A 26764-nucleotide genomic window follows, 5' to 3' on the forward strand; every position below is an offset into this window, starting at 1 on the left:
TTTCCTTTTCCTTTGCATTTTGCAATGTAGTAGTTGTCTGTGGGGGTGATACTTTACTATCACAATCTGTTCTCGATCCCGTAAGCCCACCTGGGAGTCGCCTACATACAGTGCATTGACTGCCACAGCTCCTTTTGTCTCTTTGCCTGAGTGAGTGTGCTTTGTTCTCAAGCAACCAGGAATGCCAATGTTTCCATTGGTTCCTCTACTAAATTTTTTTTTTTAATTCACAATATTGTAAATTTAACGAAAACTTGAATTTTGTCAGATGCCTTCTCAGTGTGCATGGTTCATATGACTTGCCCCTTTGATTTATTAGCATGGGGAATTAATAAGTCTCCTCAGGTTGAACTCTCCTTGCATGGCTGGAACATTTATTCTAATTGGCTATTTGGTTGTGTTTGCTAATATTCAGTTTATTTTTGCTTCTATGTTTGCAAGTGAGACTGGTCTGTAGTTTTTTGGTGCAATCTTTGCCAGGTTTAGGTATCAATGTTACACTTGCCTTATAAAGAGAATTGGGAAGGTTTCCTTCTTTTTCTATTCTCTGGAACAGGTTAAGTAGCATTGGGATTATATCTTCTTTGAAGGTCCAGTTTCTGTACGAAGTCATTTAGGCCTGCTGCTTTGTTTGTTTTGTTTTGTGGTAGGTCTTTGATAACTTACTTTTTCTCTCCTAGGAAATTGGTGTGTTCAAACTTTGTCTCCTGGAATCGGTTTGGTGAGTTGTATTTTGTTAAAATTATTCATTTATTTAGGTTTTCAAATTTATGGCACAGAATTATACAATGATTTTCTAATCACGTATTTCAGTTTTCTGTTTACCTTTACCATTTCTTATTTTGGATATTGTGTTTTCTCCTCCCCTCCCCCCACTTCTTTTTTTTTTTCTTGATTAGGTGAGCTAGTGGTTTTGTCTATTTTGTTGATTTCTTGAAAGACCAGCTTTTGGATTTGTTTATTGGTTTTACCTTTTTCTCTTTTCTAAAGCATTAGCTTTTGCTATTTATTTCTTTCCTCTGTCTATTTTTTTATTTTAGGAAAAAGTTTCAAGTTACCGTAGTTTTATAATATATAGGGTAAGGCAAGTCATTCCCCATTAATTTTTTTCCCAGATTTTTCTGGGCTGTTTTCACTTGTTTGTGAATAGTCTCCCCAAAGTGACTTTTATAATTATTTGTCAAGTTTTATTGGGATTGCACTGATTATTTTTAGATTTATTGGGGAAAATGGGTATTTTTATAATACTGAATCTTCTTATCCAGGAGCAAGTTATGTCTCTTACTTGTTTGTTTGTACCTCTCAGAGATTTTATTGTTTTATACATGTTACAGTAAACTTTTGCTATATTTCAAGTTTTAAGCTTAATTTTTTTTTTTAGCTTGTGTGAATGGGACTTTTTCCTTCTATAATCTATAAGTAGTTACTGTTAGTTTATAAGAACAGTATTGACTTTTGTGTGTTTCTTTCATAAATGGCCATTTTAGTAGTGCGTTTTTGTTTTTTGTTCTTTTGTGTTTTCCAAGTGTATAATCATATTATATGCAAATAGTGATAACTGTGCATTCGTTGTATCACTTATTTTGTTGATGTTTACATGCACTAGCTGGCAGTTGTAGTTAGCACAGTATTAAATAACAAACGTGAAAGAACACCCTCATGTCATATTGCTGACTTTAGTGAGGATGATTCTAGTGTTTCAACAGTTAGCATAGTTCTTAATTTCGAGGGATATGTATGTACCTTTTCAAAAAGTAAGTTTTTTTTTTTTAAGCAAGAGATGAAGTTGAATTTTATTAAATGCTTTTGACAGTTTTCTTGGTAATCATATTTTCTCCTTTGACCTATTTATATGATGAATTTCATTAATGGATATTCTAAGATTGAAATACTTTTGAATTCCTGGAATGAATCAATTTGCATAATGTACTGCTGGATTCTCATTGTTAAGATTTTATTTAGGGTTTTTTACATTAATATTTTTTAACTTAGTTTGGTTTGCATGCTTTTTTCTTTCAGTTATCAAAAATTGAATTCTTAATGGTTTCTAATAGTCTATTATGTGGATATGCCACAAATTGTTCCTTTATATAGACATTGATGTCGTTTCCATTTTTCAACATAGTAAAGTAGCAATGAATATGCTTGTTAACCCCTGCTCCTTGCTTCTCAGCTTATTTACCACTTCTTAAGAGAACCCCTTCCTGACCCCCTGACTACACCATATCCTCCAATTACCTGGAATTGCCTTTTCTTCCCAGTGCTTTGTTAGGCCTATAATTTACACTGTGTGTGTGTAGTTGATGGCCATCTTCTTCTCTGCTAGATAAGTGCCATTAAGTCAGGGATCATGTCTGATATTACACATCACTGCCTCCTTCAAGGAGCTTGGTGCCTGGCCCATAATATGAGTTCAATAAGTATTTTATTTATTTATTTATTTATTTTATTTTTGGCTGTGTTGGGTGTTTGCTGCTGCTCTGGGGTTTCTCTAGTTGTGGTGAGCAGGGGCTACTCTTCATTGCAGTGTGCGGGCTTCTCATTGCAGTGGCTTCTCTTGTTGCGGAGCATAGGCTCTAGGCGTTTGGGCTTCAGTAGTTGTGGCGCACGGGCTTAGTTGCTCCGTGGCATGTGGGATCTTCCCGGACCAGGGCTCGAACCCGTGTCCCCTGCATTGGCAGACGGATTCTTAATCACTGCACCACCAGGGAAGCCCTCAGTAAGTATTTTCTGAATGATGATTACCATCTATCTGCATGCATTTGCTTCTAAGGAGAGTAGGCCTGTTACATAAAAGGAAATTTTAAATTTAATTTTCTGTGTATGTTGAGATAACAAATTCATTGGTTGGAGCTGGAGGTGAACTGAGTTGTTTTCATAATAGAGGAGAGAGGAATTTGGGATGGCAGAGAAGGAGCAGGTAGACAGGAGTTAGAAAGGCTGGGATCTGTGAGACACAGGCCCTAGAGCTGGTGGTGAAGGGAGTAGGGAGCTTCAGAGAAGAGATTTTTCACATATCATGGAATCCTTCTCCCTAACTCTGAAGTCTTTAGCAAGACTGCTCAACTCGTCAAGTGCTTAGTCCTGATAGATTTCTTAGGAAAATTTTTATGAAGCTAAGATAGGGTTATTCAACAAAGATGCCACTGTCATCTGAGTTTCACCGAGAAACTAAATTCATTTTAACAGGGGCAAATGTAAAGCCCTGCATGTAGATTAAAAAAAAAAAAATCAGTTGCCCAAGTAGAGGTTTGGGGGAGATATGATTTTGATAACTTTCCCTCTGAAAATGTGGGCGTTTTTCTGAGTACAACATGTGACAATTTGTGTGATCAGTATTAAAACAGTAAATGCAGGAATTAATAGGAGGACAGGATCCTGTCCAAGGTAGATCATAGTTTAACTTCACCCTATTGGTCAGGTTACATTTAAAGTATTCATTCCAGTTTTCTAACCTTAGTCACTGGCAAACTTGAGAGCACCCAGCATGCTACCTAGTAGGGAAGAATTTGGGAAGCCCTGGGCTGAGAGTCATGTTTGAAGAAAAGAGGAGCAGTTTAGTCTCAAAAGGAGAAAACTTGCAGGCCACTTGATAAATTGTCCTCAAACATGTTGAAGGACTGCTGTGTTGCAAAGGGTTAGATCCTGTTCCGTGGGCTGCAGAAGACATATTTGGAACAACGGCAGATATTACAGGGCAGAAGATAGACTCAGTATATGGAAAAGCTTTATGATTAAATTAGAATGCACTGCTGTTGGAAGAGGGAGCTTTCTGGACTTGAGGATTCTAGCAGAGGCTGCATGACCACCCGTAGAGGAGATTTCTGCATTGAATGGGGCAGACTCCATGACTTCTTCAGTTTTTTCCAATGGAGAATCTATGAAAAAGCCTGGCTGCTTCATTGCGTTGACTCTTCATTGTTACTGGTTTAGCAGCTGCTTTACTCTTTAGGCTGTAAGCTCTGTGAGGATGAGGACCATGTCTGTCTTGTTTACACTGAATTAGCAGGGACCCGGCCGGCATAGAGCTTTGTGGTCAATAATTACTTGGTGAAGTGAAATCAACAGTTGCCACCCTGGGTAATCAAGGCCAATGGGACAGAAGAAATTAATCAAGGGGACTCGGCAAGTTGGTTTTTGTCTTGCCCTGGGCCCCATCCTTAATATGTCAGGTATTGAGCCAATAGGAGACCTGATCTTATTGCCAACTTTATCTTTTAGATGTAGACTTCGGTTTCTCCATGCATGGGATAGTAGAGAAACAGTATGGCAGAGTGCTTAAGAGCACAGTTGTTGGAGTCAAAACTCCCTTGCCTTACTTGCACAGGGTTACTGTGAGGATTGAATATCTCTGACTCTCTGTCTCTCTCTCTGTGTAAGCTGTTATTATAAATTGGTATAAATTCTTTTTTTAAATGAAATGTTTGGAAAATACAGGATACATGGCAGGGCTTTGAATAATGTGCATGATGAATTCTCTCCTGATATACAGGAGCTTATGAAGAAGCCTTCTAAAATTTTACAGATCGGGCTTCCCTGGTGGTGCAGTGGTTGAGAGTCCGCCTGCCGATGCAGGGGACACGGGTTCGTGCCCCGGTCCGGGAAGATCCCACATGCTGCAGAGCAGCTGGGCCCGTGAGCCATGGCTGCTGAGCCTGCGCGTCCGGAGCCTGTGCTCTGCAACGGGAGAGGCCACAACAGTGAGAGGCCTGCGTAATGCAAAAAAAAAAAAAAAAAAAAAAAAATTTACAGATCACCATTTGTACACACACTAGAAACATAGAAGGCTGGATTTGAATCCTAGCTTTGCCGTTAAGCCATTCTCCTCTCTGGAACATCAGTAACACGGAGCGGAAAATACCAGTCTTGACTATCTTGAGAGTGAAGTGAGCTGAACTACATGGTGGAGTTTTGATAACAGTGTAGATTAAAATGCATAACTTTAGTTCTATTACTGCTTATATCTTTATCACTGCCACCCGCTTTCCCCACCACACACACTTTGTAGTGGGGATCTGGCTCAGCTGCTAGTTTGCAGGATTCTCCTCTTCTACCAGCTTTAGCTCCTTTCCTTCTCATAATCCCATCCTGGGAGGAGGAAGGGAGGGAATACTTTGCTTTAGATCTATCAGGATGCCCGGGTGTAAGGTCCTAGATCAAAAAGAAAAATTGCTGTTTTGATTTTCACCCTTCTTCCATGCCATTTCTTTCTTGGTCCCTCTCAAAATTTCTCCAGCTCTCCTGTGGCATAAAGTGAGTCAGAATAGCAAATGAAACATGCAGAAGACATAAATTCTGGGCATAAAATATATATCAAATGTACATCTATCAATTGGCTTTATGCTATCTGAGCTGCCCCCAGGGTGTCAGTGGATCAGGTGAATGGATTTCTGCCACTGTGGGTAATTCCATAAGGTAATAGGGCGGGCCTTAATGCAGTGGAGAGGCAATATTCTCCCAGTTATAGATCATGGTTTAAAAGGGGCATCTGTATATTTTGATTCTGCGAGTCAATGAAGTTGAATCCCCAAGGCACTCTCGGAGCTTAGGCTTTCTGAGGCTGTGGAGAGGAACTGGCTCGAAGCCAGGAATGCAGCCCAAAGAAGATGAAGCCAGCCTCGACTCCAGAGGCCTGGTCCAGAAAGGCTCAGTCCTATGACCTCTGAGAAAGCTCAGAATAAAGAAAATACCTGTATAAATAGTTTTTTTTTTCATTTCCTTAGCCAGGTTAACTGTTATACCAAATGGTGAATTTGTCTAACCAAATGGGAAAAAAATTCAAGCTATTGGATTGACTGACAACACCCAACCAGAAAGGCTCATCAATTAACTCTAATTGTGATTATACAGCTCTGTGTTGATGCAGTAAGAGAGGGAAGAAAGATGGAGATGGAGAGAGAAACACAAGGAACAGCTAATACTTATTAAGATAACATTTTATTTTCCAGATACTGTGCTTAGCATTTCCGTGCACTGACTAACTTTATGCTTTCTACAACCCTATAAGTCAGGAGCTATGATTATCATTCACATTTTATGGTTGAGAAAATTAAGGCATTGAGAGGTTAAGCAACTTGCCCAAGGACCACCTAGTTAGTGGTAGTAGAGGGATCTGAATCCATTGTTAACCACTACACCATACAGCCCTGAAGGAGAGAAGCTCTTTCCAATTTGGGAAATGCTTTTCTAGGCTCCAGGAAGTCTGAGGACTTAGGTTCAGAAAAGTTTAATTGGAAATTAGAGTATTAGAAAAGTGCCTGGAAGCAAGTTAGTACTCCTGAATATACCAGTATGCTTAAGAATGGTGTCTACAGCTCTGCAGAACTGTTGGGAGGTAGGGAGAAACCTACTTCAACCTTACTTTAGATAAAATCTCTGTTAGCAAATTCTGCATTTGGACCTGAGCCCTAGCAGAGTTGTTAGAGATCTAATGACTTGGCTTAGATTTAAGAGATTTTGAGATTCCAAAAATAGGGCCCTCAAGAAGGATGCAGACTCTGATTTGATTATTGAAGTAGAGCTGTGCGAAACATTTCCTATTGGGAGTCCTAAGTCCAGTACACATTGTGCATATCATAATAAGCAGGATACAGCAGATCAATATCTAATATCCAACCCCTTCTTCCTGACAGAACTCAATTTTATTCAGGCAGTCACCCCTCCCCAATGTGGCCAGTTACTTCAGACACAGCTGACCCCAATTCCAGATCCCAGGGGTGGGCCTGATTGAGTTTAGCGGTCCAATTTCTCACCTGTGATTGGTTCAACAGTGGGCATATGACCTGATACTGGCCAATTAGAATTCAGAGGATGTTGGGGGGAGGAAGGAGAGAGGTTAGGCGTCTGCGTCAAATTTCTTCTATTTTAAGAGAAATTCTCAGAAAGAGATTATCTTTTTCTTTCCTCTGGAAGTAGCTGTGTTTGTGTAGTGATAACTGTACATATCTCACAGTGTTTTATAACTGTCTCAAAGACCCAACTAAAATCAGCTTATAGAACACATGTTTATTTTATAATTGCTCACATAACAAGAATTTCAGAGGTAGGACAGTTCCAGGGTTGGTTAATTTCAGGGGTGCAAAGTTCCTTGCTTCTTTCTCTGCTGTGTTTGTGGTTCTGTGTGTTTAGTTCTTTGCAGTGACAAGATGGCTGTAGCAGCTCCAGGAATCATCTCAGACAGAGAGGCAAGAGTGTCCAGAGACAGGAAAGGCGGCAAGTTCCTGACTTGTGTTTCTTTATAAGAGTGTGGAAAACATTTCTAGAAGGGCCAAAGCTGACTTCCCCTTACATTGCCAAGGATTGTTACATGTACATTCTTCAAACAGTTGTGGGAAGATGAAAGGAATGACCATAGTTGGCTTAGATAATTAACATCCACATTTAGGAAGACATAATGAAATGCACTGATATCTGATACCTGAAAAAAACTGGGCTTCTATTGGAAAGGAAGAAGTGGGAGACTAGGACTGTTGGATAGATAACCAATAGGGTTGGCCACACCCTACAACAATTGTAGTCAGACTACCAGTTTGAATGAAGCCAATACCAAGGCTGACATGGTAGAGAGATCAAAGTATCTGGTTCTTTGACATAATGAACTGCTGAATCAAACCAAATAAGAAGCCTGAACAGCTGTGTGGACTTCCTGTTATGAGCCATAAATTCCCTTATTATTAAAGCTGTTGACTGAGGTTTCTGTAATTTGCAATGGAGATCACCAAACACAGATACAAGGTGCTTAATAAACACTTGGTGAATGAATGAATGAACAAATGAATGAATTTGAGGTTTATGTTCTAAGGATGAAAGTCTCTTATTGAGGATGGGCAAATTTTAAAAAAGTAAGAATAAGTCATATTTCGATATACTGAGAATACATAGTAAATTCTTTTGAAAAGACATATTTATCTTGTAAAATTGTTCTTTTTTAAAAAAAATTAGAGCGTAGCTGTGGTTATTAGGGTTAACAAGATTTCTGAAAATAACCAGGTCTCTTCTAAATGAGTACAAAGCGGGGAGATGAGGTAGGTATACTGGGGAAGTATTTAGTAAAAAATTTATCAAATATTTTTTGGGTGTTTAGTATGTTGCCAGCATTGTGGTTGTCCTCAGAGATATAACAGTGAGTAAGATTGGTGTGATCTTGACTTTCAAAACATTTGGAGTTGGATTAATAACTATTCTGTGTTTTAGGGATTTAGACTAAAACATCCCCAATAGATCCTAAACTAGTAGAGAATTATTACTGATAATTTTGTTTTACTAAAAATTAGACTAATTGAATATGTAATATTTGCTCATTATATAGCACTTATGAAGAGAATAGACATATATATATAAAATAATATTAAAAAACAGTAATAAATACCTGCATTGAGGACTTACTCTGTGCTATGCATGGTTCTAAATGTCATTTACTTCTCATAATAATCCTGTGAGGTAGATACTATCAGTAATCTCTTTTTCCAGATGAGAAACCTGAAGCAGAAAGCAGTTAAATGTTAAGGTTACACACCTAGCAAGTTGCCTAGCTTGGTTATGTACCCTGCTGGTCTTTTTCTGCAGCTTATTCTTATAACCACTCCTATATGGGCATCATATTTTATTCCTAGTTGTATAGATTTGAATCTGAGGTTCAGGCAGTCAACATGACTCACTCTCTACAGTTGAAGGGAGACTGTACCTGTCTCAAAGAGTTTTCGAGTATTAAATGAAAGAATATATAAAAGGTACATAAACTGAGTGCCTCGTATATAGGAAGCCTTCAAAAAATGGAAGGCTTTATTATAAATGTAGGGCTTAGTTTTCTGGTCTGATGCTAGGGATTATCAGAAATCTCTGTATTTCCAAAACCCACAGCATTTCTTGGCCATACCCATTTCCTCTAAACCCTCTCAACTTACAGGAGGCCCCTACTTGCTTTTCGGGTGTTGCAGGAGGAAATTATAAAAGGTGATGCAGACTCCTGAACGTGAGTCAGAAAGACAGTTTTCTCTGATTGTCTCATTTCACTCTTTGGAGAACAGCCAAGGTTAGCACGAGAAATCCATGGGCATTGAGTTCTCCATCAATTTTCAAAAGCTTGCCTATTCATAGAACTTTAGGATTGGAAGGGACCCTAAAGGACTTGTAGTTTAATCTCGTATTTGAAACTGTCCCTCCTTCTTTGGAATCCCCACCAAGAGATACTTTCTGAAATTTGGATCTGGGAGTATGCATGAAAATATTTATCACTCTTCCATCACACGGAAGAAGTTAACTAAATTTAAAGAAAAAAAGAGTTTTGGTTGAAATGTCGCCGATTATAGGAAAGGGCAGTAAATCATATAGCTCTATTTATTATCCCAAAATGAAACAACAGAAAAAGGGTTGTGAGTTTTCACAAAGTGAATTTACTTGTGTAATCAGCACCCAGAGGCCTCCTTCATGCCCTCTCCCACTTACCCTTCAAAGGCAATCATTATCCTCACTTGTGATGCCACAGATCAGGTTGCCTATTTTTGAACTTAATATGAGTAGAATCACCTGGCGTGTAGTCCCTTGTGTTTGGTTTCATTCCGTCAACTTAGTACGTGTGAGATTTATCCATATTGTTGCATGACGCTGTAGTTTGTTCATACTCATTGCTGTGTAGTTTTTCATTGTATGACCAGACTATGATTTATTTATCCATTCTCCTTTGAACAGTTGAATTGTTTCCAGTTTAGTCTATTAATTACAGTGCTTCTATGAACATTCCTGTACATGTCTTTTGGGGAACATTTGTTCACATTTCTGCTGGATACATACCCAGGATTGGGATTGCTGGGTCATAGGAATGCATGTTTTGGCTTCAGTCAGTGCTGTCAAACAATTTTTCGGAGTGGTTCTCCAGTCTAGAAAGATTCAGTTTAACTTTTTAAAGGACAAGACCCAGAGGGAACATCAGAAGCCCCATTGTAAGTGATGCTACATCTGGGCTTGAAGCATCAGAAGCATCTAGTTAAAAATTCATTTGTTCAACATGTATTGATCGAGTACCTACTATGTGCTAGCGGCTCTTAGGTTTTGGGGATCTAATAGACTAAAAGAATTTAAACATATAATCCTGTTGATAACTCTATTTACCAACTGTAGTAAATGCTATGAAGGAAAAGTACAGAATGCCATAAGCCCAACAGACTAATGCCTTCCCCTTTTCTTCCTTGAGGGAAGGGGGAAAAAACCCAACCAACCTCTAGCTGTAATAGCCTTAATTGTGAACCAGCTTCTATGCTGTCAGATTGTAACCTAATTAATCACTGAGGGCGCTGTGGAATTGATGAATTGCTTTGGTGCTCTTTTACTAGTATAAATCTTTGATTTAATGATTGCTGGTCTCTGATTCATACTGTACTACCTTGGTGATCAATATGCATGATGAATGGCTGATTTTCAAGAACCACCCACTTGGTAATGCTCCTTTATATATACAGTGTATGTATATATAAATTAGTATGCGAGACAGATTTCTGACAGAGCAGCAGAGGGTGAGGTAATATTATGGGTTGAGGAGGAGGGGCAGAAATGGAGGAGATGAATGGAATTTGCTGATAGAAGTTGGGAGGACATTTTCAGGAAGGGCAAAATAAAGCACTCATTGAGAGAATTCTCTGTTTGTTGTTTGATCAGTCTCCTTTGGCTTCGGTCCTTCAGTTCAAGGATCTGACGTTGCTTTGGAGGAGACTTAGTATCCAAAGCTCCTTCAGAACGAGAAATTCATTGCAGGATGAGAGCCATATATAATTTACCAGCTGTGGATTCCTTTGCTTCATTTTAAAGTTCCTATTGCTGAGTGGGCAGGAGGGCGGGCGGGAAGTTGACTGTGGTTTGCAGTGGTCCTGGAAGACCTTTGTTGTGGTTTGTTCATTAAATCCAGAACTATTTATTGAGTACCTGCTCTATTTCAAGCTGCAAGCTAGGTACTGGAAATACACTAAGACAGGAAAACTCTCACCCTCAGGGATCCTTTATCTAGAAGGATCTGTGGGATTACTAGAGTCGTCTTTGGTCTAGTGGACACACATGCTGTGCTTCACTCTGGTGTTGTTGAGATACCTGGTTTCTAGTTTCAGAGAATTATCTTCAGGTCTCCCTCTCTCTCCCTCCTGTTCACACACACATATATTTCGTGATTCAGTTTCCTCAACTGTCAAAACTTTGCGTGCTCAGATTTATTAGGGAAAGCCAGAAGTATGTGATGTAACTTTGAAACAGTGAGACCAATTCTGATGTGAGTTTTACAGGAAGCAGTCACTTTATTGCCATGTTGTAAATATGACAACAACTTGAATAGTGAAGAATTATATGAAAGTAAGGTGTTTTGAATTTCCAGTGACTTTTATCTGGAAGGCATAATCAAAGAAACATTGAAAGACTTCTTGTTGCATCATTGTTTTTGATGGCAAGAAGTTGGAAAACCTTAAAGACCCATCATTGGAATTATGGTGAAACATGAAATGATTCAAACTGACTATACAGATCTCTATTGACATCAAAAATAAGTTCACATCACATTATTGAATAATAAAAAAAAGATTAAAAGCATGTGTAGTTATGATCCCTGGCACAGAGGAGGTATTTGGTAAATATTTGTTTAATAAACCAATAACTGGTGGTTGTAGCTGTTCACTACCCCCATATCAGCAAAAAGAGATGTATGGAATGATGCTCCCTAAATTGTTAACAATTTTTATCTTGGGGTAGTGGAATTTCATGTTTAAAAAAAAAAATTTGAAAAGTATGTTCTAAATATTTTTATAATGAATGTGATTTATTTGTATTCAGAAAATACAGGCTATTTTCTTTTTCTTTTTTTTTTTTTTTTCAAACAGTACTCTGAATAAGAATACTTTCCATTTGTTCAAAAGGAGGCTAGAAACCTCTCTTCTCTGGGATTTGATCTTCCTTAGTATGCAAGAGAATTAAGAAAAGCAACTCCTGGGTAAGCAGTAGAGTCTCTTTTTACAAGGCCTGGAGGGCTGATTCCATCAAGGCCCCCCTGGAGAAATCTTAGTGATTCTGCGTCTCTCCTCCTGGGAGCTGGTTTGCTCTCCCTTTCCTGAAGCCAGGGGATTCTCACATTTATTACTATTGTGGCTTCTCTTCCCCTCTTACCCATCTCACCCGGGCAGATTTCTTGTTTCATCTGGTACCCAGTAGAGCTCTGCTGAGCTGAGGGCCTGTCTTTCCCACAAATCCTCATCCAATTAATTGATAAAAAATTAGTAATTTAATTTTAGTGATGGGAATTATACACCATTCTCTGAGCTCCCTCTTCACGAGGCGTCCCAGAGTCGCCTCATACAGACAAGCACCTGAAGCAAGAGTAAGGAACATTTTCTATATTTTAAGTGGATTTGGCCACTTGAGCATCTTTGATTGGAGGGCAGGCAAAAGAACAGGAGGCACAGAGCAAAAACGGTCCCTCTAGAAATCAGGAGGTTGAAAGGAAATTGGAAGGGAAAAAAATCACATTTTTTTTCCCTCTGTGCTGGTGGATATTTTTGGGACTTGTGCCAACCTACTTACCTATTTTAACCCTGAACTGCTTAGATGTGACACAACTCCATTGATTTTTGGATTCATTTAAAACTATGAGCTCTGAATTCAGACAGTCTTCACTAGCTATGGGACCTTTGGCTTCAATGTTTTCGTCTGTAAAATAGAACTAATAAGACAACCTATCTAACAGGGTTATCGTGACGATCAGTGAGATAATGCACTTATAGCACTTAGCCCGATATCTGAGACATTTTGCAAGGGCTCAAAAGTTCTAGATGTAATAGTGATTATTATTTCTGCAAGTCAGTATTAGGGATTATTTAAATAGAGGATGAGCTAAATTTTATTACAGTGTTGAAGGGGTTTTTTCTTCATAAATTTAGTCTAGGAAGGGTTTCTTGAAAAAATTTGCTATTTAAGGCAGTGATGTAACATGACTGCAATGGTTAATCAACTCGGAACAGTTTTCAAGTCCCCTCAGGGACTTGAAACCTTGAAATTACATATTATTTCTTGGATAGTTAGTTATCCAAGTGTACCCTCTGCTAAACATTCTGTTAACAGTAATTTGAATTACTACAAGTTTTTAAATACCATTTTATTATGTTGTCTAAAGCAGATGTTTACTTAAATAAAATGGATCTTTATGTATTTTAAAGTGGTGGGGTTTCAGTGTACAATAGAATTGGTAGCTTAGACTGTATTAAAATGATGTGAGGATTTGAATTAAACTCTTCTGGGTTTTATTCGTGTAAATGTCACAGTATGAAGAGCTGTGGAATTATTTGTAAGTATCTTATATCTCCTTTATTCTGCAGTAAACCCCTAGAGATAAGTAATTGCTCGCTTATCTTTCTGTCATGCACACACCATTTATAGCCTGGTGTAGTGTAGAGTAAATGCTCAATAAACGTTGAATGAATGATGGCCCAGAGTTTTGTGTGAACAAGTATTTGTTAGGCTGGTCAAGGGGAAGATGGTGTTAAATATGAGCATTTTATGTCAGCCTGCTTTTATCTCCTACAAAGATTGTAAAATCCTTGGGCTCACTGTGTGTTTTGTATTTCTTTTGTGTCTTTTCTGACAACGTCTAGGATGGTTGATATTCAGTAAATACTTATTGGACCAAAGTAAATAGAGGGAGGTAAAAGTAAAATGGGCTGCTCTTGATCTTAAACTGGGAAAACTATTTCCCTGATTTCAGCCCCTCAGTAGAATTTTTTGAGCCTTCCCAGCTTTTGGTGCATGGGAACATAAGTTGATTGCTCATGGAAAACCGGTCATATCAAGAGAGTCTCATCTCTCTTTTTCGGCAAAGAATTGTGACTTATTTAAGAAGGTCGACTGTTGACACACAGTTTGAATTTTATAGCTAATTGTGCCATTTTCTCAGACCTTGCATTCAGCTGTGGAAGGCCCCTGGAGCAGTTACCTGGGTGATCGTACTTACCAAGCTTCTCCTGAAATGCAGATAGAGAAGAGCTTTGGGGGAAACATTTGCTATCCTTCCAGAGGTTCCTCTGCCTGTAAAGCAGAATGAAGCCATAAGCTCAGCCTCAGAGGCCAGGCTGGCACTGACTCTGGGACACCTAACTTCATTTTCCATCTCCGCATGGTGTGTTGGCTTGCCCAGACATCTCAGAGCTTCGCAGCTGGGAAGATGGGATCTGGGGAACTGATAGAAGAAGGACTTGAAGGAGGATTAATGGGAGTTGGATTGTTGAGCAGCTGATTAGAACGGTTGATTCTCAGAGGTTGTAAGGAGGGAGGCCACGCCAAATCCTATAATAAAAGCTATATTCTCTGTAACAGGGAGAGGCAATTTCATTCATGAAAAGAGAATACACAGACAAGGGAGCAAAGAACCTTAGAAGTCAGGCCTTCAGCATGTTTTTGTCTCTTCCACTAACAGTGAGATGAGAGTGAAGAGGCTACCAAATTGGATACCAGCAGCTGAGTGTATCCAGCCTCTTGAGCAGGACAAAGCTCACCAGCCAGTGTAGGCTTCATGACAGCTGCAAAAGCAATGGCTACATAAACTTTCTCAGGGTGGGGTGGAGGGGAGAAAGTGGAATGTGAGAGACGCTTTTGCAGTAAGAAAAACATAATAAATCCTAGAGTTACACATAGCCTGGGGATTTTTATGACCATAGCCAGGCATGAAGGAATGACTGAACTTAACTAAAGCTGTTAATTACCTGGGTGAGATCAAAAGCCCAAGTAAGGGAATATATTTATGATGCACCTTACAGAATATGCTTCAACTTCTTAATTTTTTTCATTAATTGGTTTGATTAAATAGATTTAAAGAGCCTGGGCAGAGCCTTGTAAATCATATTCCATATTGATCTAATGAAATAGTCAATAAATTTACTAACATAACCCCTTTCCTTTGTACAGTCTGGAGGGAAATGCTTCACTGAATGGTTATAACTCAACTCCGAACCTCCCTGCTATTCCCACAGTGACTCATAGAGAGCAGGAGGATGCTGGGAAAATCTCTTAGGCCATTTGTAAGAGTGCTTGAATAAGTGGTTTAACACCTGTTCAGACTGCTCACCACCCTCTGTCCACCTGCATCCCCAAGCCCTTTGGTACTTCATGGGGGACTTTATTTGAGCTGGCCAGTGTTGGGTGCCTTGTGAATTCTGTGCGTAATTTACCAAATTTACTAATGTATGTCACCATCTGTTCTAGCCCTGACTCTGGGGCCTCAAGACTCCAGTCATATTTTAGAGCCTTTGACTTTTCTTCATTTCTCCATCCGGCTCTGTAAATATTGACAAAAAATGAGGCTCTTAAATATAATAAAATGTGCTCAGATAAATAACAAGCCTATAATGAAGATGCCTAGATCTCTCAATAGATCTCGACTAAGTTATGGGAAATTTCCTAAAGCAGCTTCTTTGTGTCCCTTTTCCCACCTCCTAGAGCAGGGAAAGGAACCTGGATGCTAGAGAGCACAAGGATAAAGGGGTATTTTATGGGATGGTTTAGACACTGATATTTCACGAATTTCTTCCACTGAGTGTGGAATGGAGCAAGATTTTGCACTTGCCTTAGTTACTAATCCCAAAGGTAGGCCTATAAGCAGTGTTCTTGGAGACAGAGTTCCTCTGGGCGTGGGGTGTCAAGTCAGCACAGAGGTGACAAAATTAACTTTGAAAGTCCCTTAATGCACTCATACAGGACAGTGTCAGTAGCTTTGTGCCTACAACCGTGCAGGTAATTTTCGCGTGCCTTCGAGTATGAGAACCACTGTGAAAAGGAGCAGGAACAGAGTAGGTGTGCAGCTCAGAGGAGTTCAAACCAGCCTGTCGTTAAAATCACCGTCAAATTCTTAGTTATGACTGGGGGATGGGTTGGAGCTCCCAAAGTGGTCCTGGCAGCCTGTAAGCTTTAGTCGACCCTGTTTTAATATTAAGCCTTTCTAACCTTATTGCAGTGTTAGAGATTTATGTGTGATTGCAAGGCTTAAACCGGGAAGTGGAGTCTCATTTTGGAGGACTGGGGCGGGGGGCGGGGGGAGTGTGGGTGCATTTAGGCTCTACAATTTGCAAGCCTACATTAAATTAGGCCTTGATGCAGCTTCACGGTACTCGAGGAAGCGCTGGAATTTGAGTATCCAAACCAGGGCAGTTTGTGGATGTAAAGTGACTTTACAAATTAAATGCCGTGGTGAATTCAAAGGTTGAACTCAAAGTGAAAGAGAAATCCCTGTAATTGAGCCCTTTCTCTCTCCTTTCACTTCCCCCCTCCCCCTCATTGTATCTTCAATTATCTGGGTAATTTGGTCCTGAGGGCATAAATTCCTTTATAACTCAAATCCATTATGCAGAGAAGAGTCATCAGGAAATTGCTCAGATTGCATCCCTGACGGTGCGAAGGTTTTGGAGCAGATCCGGCGTTCCATTAACACAGTGCTGCTCTCGATTTTAGATTTTTAGATTTGAGCCCGGAGGCTGGACATCCGAAGCTCTTCCCTTTGCCCCTCTTTGTTTCAGCAAGAGCCGACTGTAGGGAAGCCCCGTGCTGGTGCTGGCTGGCGGCGGCTTCTCTCCCTCTGAGGCCATGGCTGCTGCCAGTTTCCCTTGGCTGATAGACAATTCCACTCCAGGCCAGGAAGAGCTGCTGCCAGGTGGGCAGGCGTATGCTTTCGTCTTGTCTCTCCATCTCCGGGAGCCAGGCACCCAGGCCTTCTGGTGGAGAGCTGGTTTTCATGTTTGTGCCCTGACAGGGGTTGTCCTTGTGCTGCTGTTGGTGGTCTGTGAGCCACCTGCCTTTGGGCTTACAGGCTCTCAATCCAAATGCAAACATATTCAATTTAAATTTGCCAGACATTCTAATGTCTGGCAACCTCTTTTATCTGGCTTTACTCTTTCTAGATTTGTGGTTTACTAGGGATATTCAGTTTGGGTTTGTTGTTTGTGTGTATGGGTTTTCCCTCTTGTTCTTTTCTGTTCCCACAAAGTGATGACTCGGAGGAAGGCAGCATGTAGAAGCGTCTTAGATTATGGATCAGGGAGACCTGTGTCTATTGCTTTTTATGACTCCACTCACAATTAGGTAAATAGCATGAGAAGAGAGGATTTTGTCTGTCTTATTTTCTGCTGTATCCCCAGGGCCTAGCGTTGTGCCAGGCACATAGTATGCACTCAATAAGTAATGAATGTGCATGAGTAAAAGAATGGGCTCATATGCTGCTCTCTAATTAGAAGCTTTGTAATTTTAGGGGGAATTGAAAAAAGTTCCAGTTTTCATCTTGTTACCTGCAAAATGTGTAAGACCATAGCGAAAGTACCTGGCAGGTCCTGTGTTCAATAAATGATAGGATCTCCCTCTTCTCCTATTTGTCAACCACAGGGTGAACTCTTCAAGGACAAGGACCGAGTTTCATTCTCCATATCCCAGGGCCTAGCACTGTTCCTACACAGAGTGGGTGTTCAGTAACTATTTGTGGAATACGTGAATGAATGAATGGGAAGCAGGTGCATGTGGATCAGTGAAATTGACTCTTGAGCACAGGCTTGGCCAAGTTACCTTTCTGTTGTGTCTCATTCTTGTATCTCAGTTTCTATGTGAGGGAAACGAACCGAGAATTCTCTACAGGTCGTCTGGATCTGTGGGTTATGTGGACCATTTGAAAAGGAATTTTATACTGGAATTTCTTCTTTTCAGTCAAAACAGACCATCCATGGGATAAAACCCCAGGCCTTGTAGTGATTTGCTGACCACACTCTTTACATATTTATAAAGTTTGACACTTTATATATGTAATTTCTTGCACATTTGTAATGTTAGTTTATTTGACCCATTCTGTGAGTTAATACACTTGCTACTATTACACCCATTCGACAAGTAAGAAAATAGGGGCAGAGCATGGAGATCTGCCAAAGTCAGATGGTTATTTAGTGGCGTAAAGTTAGAAACTCCATTTCCTCGCCCCAAACTCTCTTCACTAGATCAGGGGTCCGTGGGCCGGTACCCGTCTGCGGCCTGTTAGGAACCGGGCCGCACAGCAGGAGGTGAGTGGTGGGAGAGCGAGCAAAGTTTCATCTGCAGCTCCCCATCGCTCACGTTACCTCCTGAACCGTCCCCCCGCCCCAGGTCCGTGGAAAAATTGTCTTCCACGAAACTGGTCCCAGGGGCCAAAAAGGTTGGGGACCGCTGCACTAGATCATGTAGCTTCTGTGATTATTGAGCTGAAGGGAGGATACAGGTGTTTTGCACTCCTATTCACTTTGTCAATGTTGCTTATTTGAAAAATCTCTGGGGCTTTCCTGGTGGCGCAGTGGTTGAGGGTCCGCCTGCCGATGCAGGGGACGCGGGTTCGTGCCCCGGTCCGGGAAGATCCCACATGCCGCGGAGCGCCTAGGCCCGTGAGCCATGGCCGCTGAGCCTGCGCGTCCGGAGCCTGTGCTCCGCAACGGGAGAGGCCGAAACAGTGAGAGGCCCGCGTACCGCAAAAAAAAAGAGAAAAATCTCCTTGTCTTTTTGTTTTTGTTACTTGGCCTGAGGTCTGTATCTACCACACCATTTATAGATTGCTCCAAACTTTTTATGGTTATATCTGACATACAGTCACTTTCCTAGCTTGCAGCTCAATTAATCATGCTTGAGTAATTTTGAAGGGAACTTTTGTGTCTTGAAATTTGGAAGATGTTGAAGAGTCAGTCTTACAGCTTTCAGCACTGCTTTCTCCAGATATGACCCAGCTGAGAATGTGTATTTGATTTACCATGTTAAGTTGTGTCTATTTCATTCTTCAAAAGGGGTTATCATCATCAACTGCATCCTTCTTTTGGGGAAAAAAGAAAGAGAAGAATCTGTCTATTACTGTTTCAGAAGATGTTCCTTTGCTGGCAAGTTGAGGCCTAATTTTTTTGTTAACCTCTGATAAAATACCATGTAAACTGAATACAATCAAGTGTGACATACGATTTATTTTACTGTTGACAATTCTGGTCTTGTCCAAAGCCACTTGAAGGATGATAAATTAAGTGCTTCTCCACTTTGTACTGGTGATGTTCATTGCAAACCTTTTTAAAGATGAATTGGAACATTTTTACGAAGGGGAATGAATGAAATACAATAACCTACCGAGGAGACAGTTACTAGAATGGAAGTAAAATAGGTGCCTGGGTGATTCTTCTCTAGTGTTGCTATGGGTATGGTCATTCAGATGTGGGATGAATCCTCAAACTGTAGCACATTAGCTCAAGAATACCAAAGCATAGACAATTCTATAATTTGGGTTCACATGTATATTCTTCATTCCATTGGACTAACAGCTTCCACATCAAGAATGTGTTTTCATGACTTAAGAATAAAGCCTACAGGGACCTGTGAGGTCCTTCCTGAACTGGTGCCCTCCCAACCTCATCTTGCTTTACTCTAAGTTTTGCTCACTGCACTCTGTCTACAATGGCCTTCTTTCTTCTTCTTTCAGCACATCAAGCTCATTCCCATCGTAGGGTTTGTCTTTGCTGGTCCTTCTCTCTGGAATAATATTTTCCCTCCAGATCATCTAGTGTCTGTCATTTAGTAGGTGCTCAGTCCACATTTCTTGGAAGGAAGAAGAAGAGGAGGAAAGAGGAAGAAGGAAGGTTGGATGGGTGGAAGGATGGTTGGATTATAGATAATAAAGACTGAAAAAACTTACGGACATAAAAAAAATACTGCCCTTTGTAATGATAGGTGACAGAAATTCCTGACAGACAAACCCTGTTTGACCATCACATGAAATTTTATGTTGTCATAAGAAATAGTTCCTGGTGAATTGTGGATGGTCATCAGTGTGATACTGAATTTTCATAAGAAACTCACTGGGTCCATTAACCCTAAGTTCCAGTCTGAAGGAGTCATGGGCTTCATTGTTTGTTAATAGCACAGCTAGACTCTAGGAGACTGTTTCTGGGATCTAGTCATTAATGTGAGAATTGATGTTTGTCACTGGGACAATCTGAGATTCTTTTCTGTGTATTTGTTCTGAGGATTTCAGGGCTTTTCTCCATTTATTTTCTCAGTATGGCTGTTCTTAATTTTCACTGCTTTGTTTTTACGGCTTCCGGGCATTGCTTCCCGATCTCTTTTCGTGATTACATGTTGACACTGCACTTTTGATCTTGGCTCTGCCATTTATAGGAACCTCTTTGTTCTTTGGCATCATTTAAGGATAGTTCAATCAGTCAAATATTTAAGAGAGAATTATCATAAAAAGTCACCTGGATTATCAGTTGTGAAATAAAATTAATGCAATGAAATGTGTTTAGTGCTGATACTAGACTGAATGTAACTGAATTGGTATTTGATGAATGAGAAGGCAACTCAGGATAACAGTGACCTCACAATCATCTTGATGAATTTGAATCATCCTTGCCCCGCAGGTGGGTGAGAGTACCAAGTTGCAGAGAGGTTCCCTGAGTGTAATGGCAAATACGTTTACTCTACCATGGAAAAACGCATGTTTCATAAAGACATGACTTTATCGACTTTTCGTCTGGCTTCCTACTGAGCCTTTAAACTCTGGAACTTTCATCATGCTTGCATCCCCCACTCCCAGCCTCCCTGTCTTTATCCCCTAATTACATGAGCTTAACTTCCCCTGACCTACAGAGAGTCAAGAAAAATTGGCATATAAAGCCCTGTTGTGTTTTGGTCTGACCTATGGGTCCTTTGAATGAAGCCAAGATACAGTGTGGGAGTTTGAGCTGCTAATGTCTGGACGCCCTTAAGAAGCATATATCTCTCCAAACCCAAGGGGGACTTGAGTGTGGTGATTTCCAATGTTCTTGGATTTGTGACACCTAATAGTTTGATTTGCTAACACCTTCCCCCCCGCCTCTTAAAAGTAACAGGTGTGTCATATGTTTATTTTAAAAAATTAAAGTAAATCATTATTTATGCATTTTTATTATTATTTAGCTTATATTTGAGGGTGAGAGACAGGGGAAGTACTTTGGAGAATTTTTAATGGCCATAATAGCTGGTTCCTTAGGGCCAGCTCAAATTAAATCCTCTCTTTATCCCTGACCTCATTATCATGAATCTAGCTAATTTAACCTTGCCTTCTTTGAACTGTCTTTCATACTCTCTTGTGTGATACTTGACCATATGCTGTTCTCTGCTGTTCTTTAATTACTTCTCGTGTGCTCTGTGTCTCCAGCCATATCCTTCTCCTCAGACCTGACCCAGTTCTAAGCACAGAGTAGATACACAATACACACAAAAAAATTGAGTACTTGGAGACATCCTTGGTTGGTAGTGGGGCACAACCCATGTTTGGAGCACAAACTCTCAGTGCTCATTGCATAACTTCTCGAAGAAGAGAGAAGCAAATCTGCCCCAGGATTTCCTAAAGTTGCATGCTGTCTTTCCATGGAAAGAGCAGTGATAGCTATACCATCAGACACTATTCTGTTCTTTGTGTGCCTGGGTAGAAATTAAATCTTATGGAATTTGGGGGGCATCAAATGATGCCCTTTAGGAATGCCATGATGTAACCAGGAACCCTTGGCTTATCATCCCAGGTGCTTGCTTTACTCTTAGATAATGTAGGAAGGACAACCATGGCCATCCTGGCTGTATTGGTATCTCACCAGCCATCATACATGGCCATGGCTTCCATCCCTCCTCCCCTATTGTGCCATTCCTCTCAGTGAGGTGGGAGGAGGACCCTCTCCCTGCCAGCATCTCATTCCTTAGATAAGGATTCCAAACATCATGACTTTAGTTTTTCTAACATCTCTTCCAGTATTACAGTTCGTATTCAATTTATTTCTTTAGCTCTTATCTCCAGGGTCTTGGAACAAGTTTCTGTAAAGGAGGTTTTATTGAGAGCTATATGAGAGATGTTCCATTATAACACGTTAAATTCCTTTTATATCTATAATAGGTTAGTAACTTGGGGTTTAGTCATAGCATCTCTAGCCCTTCTTCCTTTAGGAAGAACTTTCTGCCTGGGTGCACCCCAATTAGTTAGAGGGTGGGCATTCTGTTTACTCATTTGATTCCTAATTCCAATGTTCTGGGAACCTCCTTGTACTACAAAGTTCAGCTGGTGCTTGCCTACCCACAGTACTTGGTAAGTTTCCCTCCCTGTAGCTGGTCACAAATAGTTAGATTAGGGACGACTATCTGACTCAAGGGTGACCAGTTAATAAGTTTGCCAGTTTACCTGGCTTAGGGTGAGAAATGAGATGAACAAATCTGAGTCTCACCCTTAGGAGTTTGAACTGGGTAACTTGCAGAGCCCCAGACAGCTAGAAACAGGGGCAGAAAAATGCCTCAAATTAGAGTCATGGCCAGTCAGGGTTACATGCCAGTAGCTTTTAGGATGGAGCAGAAACTGAGTAAACAGAAGCATCTAGTTAATAGATGGGGAGAATGGTACAGAAGTACAGAGAGAAGCTAAAATGATATGAGAGAGAGACCATGAGACCTTGGTGAAAACTGGACAAAGTATTCAGTCCCCAGATACGACTCCATTCTTCATGGCCATTTCTAGTTGACATGTAAGCTTACAGTAAACTGTCCTTTTTCTGGGCTTGAGTGAGTCTTTCTCTTGACACCAAAAAACCTGACCCGGACACTCACCCAACACTTACACACCATATGATTATTTTCTCCTGGGGAGCACCTTGGCTTCTTACAAGGGTGTGATTTCTAGTGACTGACCCTCAAATGCTAGAGTCTTGCAAAGGGATGGACTACTAAGGTCCCTGGCTCTAGGTATGTTTTAAAACACACAAAACAATATTTTCATTTGTGTGACCAATGTCAGTTTTAACTTGAGTGTAATATTAAGCCTCTTATAAATTTGCTCTGGCCACAGTCACAGTTCTTATCCCTATTGACCCCTTCTCCACCCACTAGAATGGGTGAAGTGCCCATGCTTTGTGGCCCATACTTTGGCCAATGGCATATGGCAGAAGTGGTAGAGTGCCAGTCTGAGACTAGGACTTAAAAGGCTCCTCTTGCACTTCTGCCATAACTGGGAGAAGATGATGCCTTAGGGAGCTTGCTAGTCCCCCAAAATGAGAGACATATGGAACAGAGCAGCCCCACGTAGACATGCAGCATGAGCACAGCCATCATAGCTGACCCATAGACCTGTGAGCATGTTAATAAATGCTTATCGTGCTGTGTTATTGAGCTTTTGTGATGTTATATAATCATGGCTGATTAATAATGTCTGCCTTCTAGAACTTTCTTTGTTTGACTATACGTCTTCTTGATTTTATCCTCCTCTCTGGTCACTCCTTCTCAGTTTTCTTCATGAGTCCCTCCTCTTTTACCTGCCCTTTAGATGTTGGTATTATTCAAGCTTCTGCAAGCTCTCCTCTATTTTTTGGATATGCATTCTCTCTGAGTGATCTATACACGTATGACATCAATCTCTTCATGACCTGATGACGTTCAAATTTTATATTTGGTCGCTCTCTCTCTCTCTCTCTCTCTCTCTATATATATATATATATATACACACACATAGATACATACCCATACAGATGCCTACCAGTCATCCCCTCCTAGATGCTTTACAGGCTCCTTGAAATCAGTATGTCTGCAATGGAATTAATCACCCCTTTCTCCCACCTTCAACTTGCTCGTCCTCCTACATCTTAAGTAACTAGCACCATTACTTGATTAGTTGTCCAAGCTGGAAACCAGAAGTCACCTGATTTCTCTCTCTCCTACTCTTTCACTTTCATACATAGTGACCAGTTGTATAGATTCCTGCCTCCTAAATATCTCTCTAAACTGACACTATTCTCTATCCACAGTATTCATGGCTGTGGATCAGGCCTCTATTCTTTCTCACCTGGACAACCATAACCACTTCCTAGGCAGTCTCGCTGCCTCTAGCATAGACCCCTCTCCGTCCGTTCTCCTGTACTCTAGAAGTCCATTCTCTGACATTGCTTCCAGAATGATCTCTCGGAAAGGCATGTATGAGCATGATAAAGGTCTCCAGTAGCTTCTTTTTATACCATTCAGGGTGAAGTCTAAACTTTTTTGAAAGGCATATAAACCTCTATGACCTGGCCTCCTCTACTTTTTACTATTATGCGCAAGGCACAGTTCCTGTCCTCAACCCTCAAGAGACTAACAGGTACACAGAAAATACTTGGATTATGAGTACTAAGAAAGGAGCAAGCAAGTGCAGGGTGCTGTGTACGTAGATGGGCCACCTCACCCATCTGGGGGGGCAGAGGAGGCTTCCAGATCCCCCCACCTAAGCCAAGGCCTGAGGGAAGTGGATATGCCAACCATGTCAAGGGGTAAGTGAGATAGGGAGAGGGAAAGAGTGGCCTGGGCACAAGGAAATGCATGGGGCGAGGTCTGGAACTAGTCCAGTGGAGCACATAAAGAACAGTGGTGCTGACTGCAACTGAGGCCACACTGGGTCTTATGAGCTGTATTAAGCAGTTGGGACTCTGTTAAAGCAGCAACTGACAAGCAAGATTAAAATGTTGATCAAGCAAAGTAGCTATATGATTACCTAGAAGAGTATTTATTTTGGGGATTCTTGGAACAGAGTTGATTACATCTTAGGTTTGTAGTTTTTTAAGGTTTGCAGTAAAATTACCCTAAAATGAATTTTTATTGACTCTCAGAGCACAGAGGTGAAAGAAACCTCCAGAGGTCATTGAGATTTTAGCCCTGCCTTTAGGCAGAACCATACATAAATCTTTCCAGACAGATGGGTGTTTGTTGGCAAAGATATTCAGCCGCAGAGAAGTAATTGCTGCTTTTGTTGACAGATTTAGAGATATTTTGCCAAACACTATCTTAAAATACTATGATTAGGTGTAATTTTGCAAAAATGAGTCTATAATGGAGGTGATTCACTTGCCGTATCAGCTAAGGAGTATCTTCTATTTACAGTTTATTTAATTTCCATTTGATTAATTTACACTGAGTGCAAGCAGTTACTCTACAATTATCTCTTTGCCTGCATCAGGATACATGCAACATTACGTTTGGAAAATTGTGAAGTCAGATGTTAACAGAAAATATGCAATAAGTAATCTCTTTCACCCACTTACCATCAAAACAAACCTTTTATGACTCTATATTCATGAGGAGTTTTTAAAATCTGTATTTCCCACACATCCTAACACAAGATACTATTTACCTTCCATTTTCACAATTGAATATCTAAGCTGTCACAAACCACTATTCTTTTGCTTATTTAGTCCTGCTAACTCCACCATTATTAGGAAAAACAGTTATTTTAAAAATACCTTTCAGGAAATCATATACATGTATATCCTCTGAACTTCTCCTGGGCAAGAACTGTGTTCTTTAATCATTTATTCTTTTAATTTTAAAAATATTTATTGTGCACTTTGGAAATTGTGGTAAATGACAAACATACATTTGTTTCCAAATAAGGTAAGCCAAGGGTTGGCAAACTATAGCCCTTGGGCCAAACCAGACCTGCTACCTGTTTTCATGTGGCCTTGGAGCAAAGAATGGTTTCTACCTTTTTTTTTTTAAAGATTGGAAAACCAGAAGAAGAAGAGTATTTCATGACATGCAAATATTGTATGAAATTTGAATTTCAGTGTCACAAATCGTTTTATTGGAAAATAACTGTACTCATTCATTTACACATTGTTTATGGGTGCTTTTGTGCTGTAAGAGTACATTAAGTAGTTACAGTGGACACTGTACGGTTAGCCAAATCTACAATATTTACGATCTGGCTTTTTACAGTAAAAGTTTGCGGATCCCTGACCTTCTGTAATCATGGTAATCTCATTGCCCCTGTGGATGAATGGTTTGGGAATGAACATAAAACCTAATCCTGGGAAATGGAGTATCAGAAGTTTGCTGAGGGCTTCTGGGAAAGTTTTCTAGTTCTTCTAAAAGACGCACAGGAAAAGATAGTTCCTTTCTTCTTTTGTCATTGTTGTACCTGGGTGAGGAGCTCGGAGTTATGGCCCATGAGGACTCCCACTTGAAGTCAAGGCTGCATCACTGAGATGGCAGCAGGGAGACGGGAAGAGCCAGGTTCTTAATGTGGGTGTTGAATCACTGAATGAGCCCTTGATACCACCCTGCCTTTGTAGTTCATGTTGTATTGGATAACACACTTCCTTAGTGCTAAACCAGTTTGAGGTGAGGTTTTCTGTTCCTTAGAGCCAAAGCTTCCTACATAGGCCTCTACAATTCACTAGCCTCTATACCAGTTGTTGGGAATACAGCACCAAAAATAAAATAAAACATAGTCCCTGTTCTCTACCAGCTCAGTCTTATAGGGAGATACTTGTATTAAAAATGGGATAATGAATGTTTAAGGCTATTTTGGGGAGTCAGAGTGAACGTCAAAGAAGTGCGAGTATTTGATCTGAGATTTGGATGTGATCAGGCCAGTTTGTCGGGGACCAACATTTCCAGGGAAAGAGAAGAATATATAGAAAGGTGTTTGGGGGTAGCCATAGGAAGTTTGGTATGGCTGACGGTACTGCTGAAGAGGGAAGGAGTAGTCAGAATTTTCCTAGCACAGAACTGGGATGCACCTTTGCAACAAACACTACAACCACTACTGCTCGTATTAAAACAACTACAAAAGAATTGGTGTTAACAAAAATGCGTATCATTTATTGAGTACATACGAGATTGAGCACTTAAAATGTATTCTCATTTGATTCTCATCAGAATTCTATGGGGAGGGTCCTATAGTCATTCATGTTTTAAAGATAATTTACCAAGCCTTGGGCGAAGTTAAAGA

General features: G+C 40.4%; 1 long non-coding RNA gene across 1 annotated transcript in view; it reads left to right on the top strand.

Annotated features, from left to right (window-relative positions):
• Positions 1–680: 680 nt before the first annotated feature.
• Positions 681–26764, top strand: part of LOC132597116 (uncharacterized) — a 136219-nt gene continuing 110135 nt past the window's right edge. The window contains exon 1 of the long non-coding RNA XR_009563501.1: positions 681–721. This is a non-coding gene — a long non-coding RNA (uncharacterized lncRNA). The remainder of the gene's footprint in view (positions 722–26764) is intronic.

This window comes from Globicephala melas, chromosome 3 (assembly GCF_963455315.2).
Source record: "Globicephala melas chromosome 3, mGloMel1.2, whole genome shotgun sequence".
Taxonomy (NCBI): Eukaryota; Metazoa; Chordata; class Mammalia; order Artiodactyla; family Delphinidae; genus Globicephala; species Globicephala melas.